General features: G+C 35.3%; 1 pseudogene; it reads right to left on the minus strand.

Annotated features, from left to right (window-relative positions):
- The window catches only part of LOC105554395, a 53,050-nt pseudogene extending 45,367 nt beyond the window's left edge, over positions 1-7,683 (minus strand).
- Between the last annotated feature and the right edge of the window lie 1,082 nt (positions 7,684-8,765).

An 8,765-nucleotide genomic window follows, 5' to 3' on the forward strand; every position in this document is an offset into this window, starting at 1 on the left:
TATTTAAAAATTAAAAAAACTTAGTCAATTGAAGTCTAAGATATGTTTGCATTCCTCTCAGACCAATGATAGCAGGGCACTTTGGTCAGACCCCAGTAAAGGGTCATGCTATACAAACATGCACAGGCTGACTTTATTGGAATGTTGTTCTCAGCCTGGCTATGGTTACCCACTCCCACACATACTGGACGTTTTGTAAAGCTTTTTCCTTGTGACTGTGTCGTTAAGGGGCTATCAGTATGTCTTGCCAACACACAGCAAAGGCTACCCTTGCCAGGGGTTTACTCAGAAAGATAAATAACAGAAGACACAGCTGCCAGTGAGACAACCAAATGTATACCTCTTCTGTGTGAGTAGAGCTTGCAGTAGTCCTTGCAGTAGCTCACATTGCCAGATAGGAGCTAGTTTCTCTGGTTCCCCTGGTGTTTGCGCAGGTGTGAAACAAAAGAAAACCAGTCTCGTACCAGGTGTATCTAGGAACCATCCTAGTTTAAAAACTTCATGCCCTTCAGAGCAAATATCACTTTAGAGATGTCATTTTTTTATTGCAGATATTAAAAATTTATGTTTTCTCTCTCCTTGTTTCCTAAATAAGGCTTGCTAGGTGATTAAACTTTTCAAAGAACAAGCTTTTATTTTTTTCACTGTTTCTTTTTTCTGTTCACTAATTTCTGCTCTTGTCTTTATTACCTCCTTTAGTCTATTTTTCTTGGGGTTTAATTGACTTTCTCTCTAGTTTTCTTAAGGTTTAATTCACTTTCCTACTTTTCTTATCTTATTACATATGTACTTAAAGTTTTACATTTCCCTCTTTAGATATGTTCCAGAAATTTAAAAAAAAATTGTTATATTAAATTTAAAATATTTTCTATTTTCTACTGTGAGGTCTTCTTGGACTCATGGTCATTAGAGCATGTTGTTTAATTTCCAAATGTTTAAGTATTTTTAGGAGCTTTATTGGGGGTGGCGAAAGGACAAAGACCAAATGCATTTTTTATTGTACCACAAATTGCAATGGTATTGTAGTGAACGTATTCATTTATTTGCTTCCCCTTCTGGACTGTGAACTTCTTGAGGGCAGTTTCTGATATGTTTTTCTCTTTTCCTCCTGATTCACAAAATAGATACTCAAAATTTTTAAATAAATGAGTTACTGCCTGAATGAAGCAAGCAAGTTGCATTTTATTAGCCTATAACATTGCTCAGTAATAAAAATTTGATAGAACTAGACATTTCAGTAAAAAGAAAACTATCATAAATTTGGGGGTACAGATGCACATTTGCTACACAGGTAAATTGTGTGTCACAAGAGTTTCGTATACAAATTATTTTGTCACCTAGATGATAAACACGGTACCTGATAAGTAGTTTTTAGAACCACATCCCCCTTCCACCCTCCACCCTCAGGTAGGCCACAGTGTCTGTTGCTCCCTTTTTTGTGCCCACGTATACTCAATATTAAGTTCCTACTTATAAGTGACAACATGCAATATTTGGTTTTCTGTTTCTGTGCTAGTTCACTTAGGATAATGACCTCCAGTACCATTTATGTTGCTACAAAGGATATAATGTTGTTTTTTACAGCTGTATAGTATTCCATGGTGTATATATTTTATGGCTGTATAGTATTCCATGGTGTATTATGGTTGTCTAGTATTCCACAATGTATATATTCCATGGTGTACATTCCACGCTATATAATATTCCATAGTGTATATAGTATTCCATGTAGGTCTATCCAGTCTACTTTTGATGAGCATTTTGGTTGATTCCATGTCTTTTCTAGTGTAAATAGTACCACAATAAACACACATGTGCATTTGTCTTCATGGTAAAACAATTTATATTCCTTTGGTTATATACCCAATAATGGGGCTGCAGGGTTGAAAGGTAACTCTGTTTTAAGTTTCTTGAGAAATTGCCAAACTGCTTTCCAAACTGAATTAACTAATTTACATTGCCACTAGCATTGATTAAGTGTTCTTTTTTCTCTGCAACCTCACAAGCATCTGTTATGTCTTGACTGTTCATTTCAATTTCTCTAATGATTAATGATGTTGAGGATTTTTTTATTATTATTATACTTTAAGTTCTGGGGTCCATGTACAGAGTGTGCAGGTTCGTTACATAGGTACATATGTGCCATGGTGTTTTGCTGCACCCATCAACCCGTCATTTACATTAGGTATTTCTCTTAATGCTATCCCTCCCCTAGCCCCTCACCCCCTGACAGGCTCCAGTGTGTGATGTTCACCTCCTTGTGTCCCTGTATTCTCATTGTTCAACTCCTACTTATGAGTGAGAACATGCAGTGTTTGGTTTTCTGTTCTTGTGTTAGTTTGCTGAGAATGATGGTTTCCAACTTCATCCGTGTCCCTGCAAAGGACATGAATTTATCCTTTTTTTATGGCTGCATATATTTCATGGTGTATATGTGCGACATTTTCTTTATCCAGTCTATCATTGATGGGCATTTGGGTTGGTTCCAAGTATTTGCTATTGTGAACAGTGCCTCAGTAAACATACGTGTGCATGTGTTTTTATAGTAGAATGATTTATAATCCTTTGGGGATATACCCCATAATAAGATTGCTGGGTCAAATGGTATTTCTGGTTCTAGATCCTTAAGGAGTTGCCACACTGTCTTCCACAATGGTTGAACTAATTTACACTCCCACCAACAGTGTAAAAGGATTCCTATTTATCCACATCCTCTCCAGCATGTTGTTTCCTGACTTTTTAATGATCGCCATTCTAACTGGCGTGAGATGGTATCTCATTGTGGTTTTGATTTGCATTTCTCTAATGACTAGTAATGATGAGCTTTTTTCATATGTTTGTTGGCTGCTTAAATGTCTTCTTTTGAGAAGTAGCTGCTCGTATCCTTCAGCCACTTTTTGATGGGGTTTTTTTTTTTTTCTTGTAAATTTGTTTAAGTTCTTTGTAGATTCTGGATATTAGTCAGATGGATAGTTTGCAACAATTTTCTCCCGTTCTGTAGGTTGCCTATTCACACTGATGATATTTTCATTTGCTGTGCAGAAGCTCTTTACTTTAATTAGATCCCATTTGTCAATTTTCGCTTTTGTTGCCATTGCTTTTGGTGTTTTAGTCATGAAGTCTTTGCCCATGCTTATGTCCTAAATAGTATTGCCAATGTTGAGGATTTTTATGTGCTTTTTGACCACATGTATGTCTTCTTTTGAGAAGTGTCTGTTCATACTATTTGCCCACTTTTTATGGGGTTGTTTGTTTTCCAGTTATTAAATTGTTTAAGTTCCTTATACATTCTGGATATCACACCTTTGTCAGATGCATAGTTTGCAAATATTTTCTCCCATTCTGTGAATTGTCTGTTTACTCTGTTGGCAGTTTATTTTGCTATGCAAAAGCTCTTTAGTTTAATAAGGTCCCATTAACTAATTTTTGTTTTCATTGCATTTGCTTTTGGCATCTTCATCATGAAATATTTGCTAGGACCTATATCCAGAATGGCATTCCTTAGCTTTTCTTCTAGAGTTTTTATATTTTTAGGTTTTACATTTAGGTATTTAATCCACCTTTAAGTTGATTTTTGTATATGGTGTAAGGAAGGGGTCCAGTTTCAGTCTTCTACATATGGCTAGCCAGTTAACTCAGCACTAGTTATTGAATAGGGAGGACCTTTCCTCATTGTTTGTTTTTGTTGATTTTGTTGAAGATCAGATGGTTGTAGGTGTGTAGCATGATTTCTGGGCTCTCTATTCTGTTGCATTGATCTATGTGTCTGTTTTTGTACCAGTACCATGCTATATTCATTACTGTAGCCTTGTAATATAGTTTAAAGTTGAGTAATGTGATTCCACCAGTTTTTTTTCCTTTTGCTTAGGATTGCTTTGGCTGTTAGGGCTTTTGTTGTTGTTCCAAATGAATTTTAGAATAGTTAATTCTAATTCTGTGAAAAATGTTGGTAGTTTGATAGGAATAGCATGTAACCTATAAATTGCTTTGGACAGTATTGCCATTTTAACAAAATGTATTCTTTCCATTCATGAGCATGGAATATTTCTCCATTTGTGTGTCATCTCTAATTTCTTCCAGCAGTGTTTTGTAATTCTCATTAGAGCGATCTTTTGCTTCCTTGGTTAGCTATATTTCTAGGTATTTTATTCACTTTGGGGCTATTGTGGATGGGATTGCATTCTTGATTTGGCTCTCAGCTTGGATGTTATTGGTGTATGGGAATGCTACGGATTTTTGGCACATTGACTTTGTATCCTGAGATTTTGCTGAAGTTGTTTTTATCAGATCTAGGAGCTTTGGGGCAGAGACCATGGGGTTTCCTAAGTATAAAATTATATGTCTGCTAACAGAGATAGTTTTGCTTCTTCTCTGCTTGTTTGGGTGCCTTTTATTTCTTTCCCTTGCCTCATTACTCTAGATAGGACTTCCAGTACTATGTTGACTGGCAGTGGTGAGGGTAAGTATCATTTTCTAATTCCAGTTTTTGAGGGGAATGTTTCTAGCTTTTTCCCATTCAGTATGATATTGGCTGTGAGACTGCCATAGATGGCCCTTATTATTTTGAGGTAAGTTTCTTCAATGCCTAATTTGTTGAGTGTTTTTATCACAATAGGTAGTTGAAATTTATCAAAAGCATTTCTGCATCTATGGAGTTGATTGTGTGGTTTTTTAGTTTAGTTCTGTTTATGTGATGAATTCACATTTATGGATTTGCATATGTTGAACCAAACTTGCATCCCAGGGATAAAGCTCACTTGATCTTGGTGGGTTAGCTTTATGATGTGCTGCTGGATTTGGTTTGTTAGCATTTTGCTAAGAATTTTTGCATTTATATTCATTAAGAGTATTTGCCTGAAGTTTTCTCCTTTAGTTGTGTCTCTGCCAGATTTTGGTATTGGGCCGACACTGGCCTCATAAAATGAGTTAAGGAGAAGTCCCTTTTTCTCAATGTTTTGAAATATTTTCAGTAGGATTAGTACCAGCTCTTCTTCATACATTTGGTAGAATTTGGCTGTTAATCTCTCTAGTACAGGGCTTTTCCTGGTTGTTAGAATTTTATTACTGATTCAATTTTGGAACTCATTCATCTGTTCAGGGTTTCACTTTTTTGCCTGGTTTAATCTTGGGAAGTTGTATGTTTCCATAATTTATGAATTTCCTGTAGGTTTTCTATTTTGTGTGCACAGAGGTGTTTGTAATAATCTCTGAGGGTTTTTTTTTTTTTCTCCTGTGGGGTGAGTGGTAATGTTACCTTTCTTATTTCTGATTGTGTCTATGTGGATCTTCTCTCCTTTTCTCTTCATTAGTCTAGCTAATGGTATACCAATCTTATTTTACAGAACAAATTTCTGGTTTCATTTATCTTTTGTATGATGATAGGATCAAATCTACACATATTAATATTAACCTTGAACATAAATGGGCTAAATACCCCACTTAAAAAACACATAGTGGCAAGTTGGATAAAGAAGACCCAACTCTATGTTGTCTTCAAGAGACCCATCTTACATTCAAGGACACACATAGCCTCAAAGTAAAGGTAAGGAGAAAAAAATCTGTTTCAATACTCAGTTCCTTTCAGTTCAGCTCTGATATGGTTATCTCTTGTCTTCTGCTGGCTTCAGGCTGGTTTGCTCTTGCTTTTCTAGTTCTTGTAGGTGTGATGGTCAGTTATTAATTTGAGATCTTTCTAATTTTTTCATGTGGGCATTTAATGCTATAAACTTCTCTCTTAACACAGCTTTATCTATTTTCCAGGGATTCTGGTACATTGTGTCTTTGCTTTTATTAATTCCAAAGAATGTCTTGATTTTTGTCCTAATTTCATTATTTACCCAAAAGTCATTCTGGAGCAAGGTTTTAAATTTCTATGTAATTGTATGGTTTTGAGCAAACTTTTCAGCCTTGGTGTTCATTTTTATTGCGCTGTGGCCTGTGAGTGTGGTTGGTATGATTTTGGTTTTTCTGAATTTGCTAAGAATTATTATATGGCCAATTGTGTAGTCAATTTTAGAGTATGTGCCATGCACAGATGAGAAGAATGTATATTCTGTTGCTTTTGGATGGAGAGTTCTGTAGATGTCTGTTAGATCCATTTAGTCAAGTGTCAAATTCGGGGACTGAATATCTGTCTCAGTTTTCTGCCTTGATGATTTGTCCAATACTGTCAGTGGGGTGTTGAAATCTCCCACTATTATTTTGTGGTTATCTAGTCTCATTGAAGGTCTCTAAGAACTTTCTTTATGAATCTGGGTGATCCTGTGTCAGGTGCATATATATTTAGGATAGCTAAGTCTGAACCCTTTACCATTATATAATACCTTCTTTATCTTTTTTGATTATTGTTTTGATTAAGTCTGTTTTGACTGAAATTGAAATAGCAACCTGTACTTTCTTTTTTATTTTTCATTTGCTTGGTAGATTTTTCTCCATACCTGTACTTTGAGGTTATGTGTGTCCTTGCAGGTGAGATTGGTCTCTTGAAGACAACATATAGTTGGGTCTTGCTTCTTTATCCAATTGCCACTATATGGCTTTTAAGTGGGGTATTTAGTCCATTTATGTTCAAGGGTAATAATGACACAAGTGGATTCGATCCTGTCATCATGGTGGTATTCAGACTTGTTTGTGTAGTTGCTTTTTACTGTCAGTGGTCTATGTACTTAAGTGTGTTTTTGTGGTGGTCAGTAATGGCCTTTTGTTTTCACATTGAGCACTCTCTTAAGAACCTCTTGCAAGCAGGTCTGGTGTTAATGAATTTCCTTAGCATTTGCTTGTCTGAAAAGGATCTTATTTCTCCTTTGCTTATAAAGTTTTGTTTGACTGCATATTAAATTCTTTGTTGGAATTTTTTAAAAAGTACTGAATATAGGCCTCCAGTCTCATCTGGCTTGAAGGGTTTCTGCTGAAAGTTTCACTGTTAGCCTAATATGGGTCCCTTTGTAGGTGACCTGCTCCTTCTCTCTAGCTGCCTTTAACATTTTTTCTTTCATTTTGACCTTGGTGAATCTGATGAGTATGTGTCTTGAGGTAGTCTTCCTGTGTAGTATTTCAGAAAAGTTCTCTGCATTCCTGAATTTAAATGTTGGCCTTCTTAATGAGGTTGGGAAAACCTCATGAACTATATATCCTCATGAACTATATATCCTCAAATTTCATGAACTATATATCCTCAAATACGTTTTCCAAGTTGCTTCCTTTCTCTCACTGTCTTGCAAAAATGCCAATGAGTCATAGATTTGGTCTCCTTACATAATCTCATATTTCTCAGAGGTTTTGTTCATTCTCTTTTTCTTTATTTTTGTCTGACTAAAATGATTCAAAGAATCAGTTTTCAGTCTCTTATTTTCTCAGTTTGTTTTATTCTGTTATTAATACTTGTGATTGTATTATGAAATTCTTGTAGTGAGTGTTTCAGCTCTATAGCCCAGCTTGGTTCTTTCTTAAAATATCAGGACTTTAAGCAAGTCTGAATACATTCAAAGGGCCAAAAATTTGAAAGATATTCACTTTGACAACAGTAAAATTAAGCTATTTGCCATTACTTTCAATGCCAAAAACAGCAATTTATTTTGCACCAGTCTAATAGAAATCAGTAACAAAAAAAAAACTTTAAAAATACTCTAGGTGCACACACCCTTTCACACTGCTGCTGCTGCTGCTAATGTTCCATCTTTCCATCTTTCACATTTCACCTCTTGTATCACTTTATTGAATTCTTAGATTGGGTTTTAACTTTCTTCTGAATCTTGATAATATTTGTTTTTATCCAGATTCTGAATTCTATGTTTGTCATTTCATAACATAATTCTATGTTTGTCATTCTTAACCAGCCTGGTTAAGAATCATTGCTGGGGAACTATTCTGATCATTTGTAGGTAAGAAGACATCTGACTTGTTTTTATTATTATTTTATCTTATTTTAAGTTTGGGGATACATGTGCAGGATGTGCACGTTTACATAGGTAAACATGTGCCATGGTGGTTTGCGGCACCTATCAACTCATCACCTAGGTATTAAGCCCCACATGTATTAGCTATTTATCCTGATGCTTTTCCTCCCACTACAACCCCAACAGGCTGTGGTGTGTGTTGTTCTCCTCCCTGTGTCCATGTGTTCTCATCATTCATCTCCCACTTATGAGTAAAACATTTGGTGTTTGGTTTTCTGTTCCTGTGTTAGTTTGCTGAGGATAATGGCTTTCAGCTACATCCATGTCCCTGCAAAGGTTGCACTGAGCTGAGGTCACACCAATGCACTCCAGCTTGGGCAACAGAGTGAGACTCCGTCTCAAAAAACCAAAAAACAAACAAACAAAGAAAACTGTAGTTTTTATCTCTGATAATACTCCATATCTTAAAATCTATTTTCCCTCAAAATAATATTGGCCCACTGGCTTTTCTATAATTAACATTTTTATCAGCATCAGTGTATCCTTTTTTGAAACTCTACGTCCTTATGTTTAAAGTGCATTTTTTAAAAACACAATATAATTGTCTTATATTTTTGATACAAGAAAAAAGTCACAAATTTTTAATAGGTACTCCTATCAATAAATTATGTATATTTCCCCACTTTTTTCTACTAGGATAAATTTTATTAAACATTACAAGAAAAAAGTTTCAAATATGCACATCTTTCTTCACACAATAAAGTACTTTTGCTTTGATGCACAATTTTATATGTAATTTTAAATCCTCCCAAAGTTAACATACTTACCAGTATTAAAAATAATTACCTCATGCCCTACAATCTCTTTTGA

The sequence above is a fragment of the Mandrillus leucophaeus genome, unplaced genomic scaffold, assembly GCF_000951045.1.
Source record: "Mandrillus leucophaeus isolate KB7577 unplaced genomic scaffold, Mleu.le_1.0 Scaffold64, whole genome shotgun sequence".
Classification (NCBI taxonomy): domain Eukaryota; kingdom Metazoa; phylum Chordata; class Mammalia; order Primates; family Cercopithecidae; genus Mandrillus; species Mandrillus leucophaeus.